Source organism: Trachinotus anak, unplaced genomic scaffold (genome assembly GCF_046630095.1).
Source record: "Trachinotus anak isolate AG129_WGS33_773 ecotype Australia unplaced genomic scaffold, CSIRO_AGI_Tana_v1 ptg000007l, whole genome shotgun sequence".
Classification (NCBI taxonomy): Eukaryota; Metazoa; Chordata; class Actinopteri; order Carangiformes; family Carangidae; genus Trachinotus; species Trachinotus anak.
In genome coordinates, this window is record NW_027273858.1 from 14,026,094 (window position 1) to 14,026,827 (window position 734).

A 734-nucleotide genomic window follows, 5' to 3' on the forward strand; every position below is an offset into this window, starting at 1 on the left:
CCTGAAAGTCTGGTTATATCTTATTCATGCATAAGATCTTTCAAAGAGAATATCGGAAGTGTTTCAATTTGCCGAGCATAGGTGCAGGTCAAGCATTTGATTTGGTCTCTGGGATGTTCCCTGATTAGGAATCTTCAAAGAAAAACCTACTCAACCTCAGATTGGCTCTTGGAGAAATGGGAGTTAAAATGGTGCAGGTGATTGCTGCAGTATAAAGTAGCTCAACAGCAAATATGCGGCCATAATCAAAAGAAGAATGTTCAAGCAGCTGCAAAAAAATAACTTGACCTTGAATCCAACAGCACAGAGAGCTCTCATTTGGCTGTTTTAAATTTAAAACACCAGATCTGAGTTTCCACATCACAGCGAAGAATCTGCCATTCACCAAAACTTAGACTTAACAGACAGCTATATTGGGATTGGTATCCATGGCAACAAGTTGGGGCCAGTTGTGCTGTCTTGCACCCCTGTGCCCTTGGAAACACATGAGTGCTCTGAGCATCACATTTAGCACGAAACTACATAGAAGCACAGTCTACAGTTGCTGCTCTTAAGTTTAAATCTTGCACATAAACACAAATATCTTTTACTTGCACCAAAGGAAACACTCACACCTTTTTAGTTATTACACCCATATGTTAGTGTATGAAATACTAATTTTATGTTAAGTATGTACATAAACATACATGCAGGCACGCAATATATTGTTGAGACTGTTTCAGATGTAGCTTCTA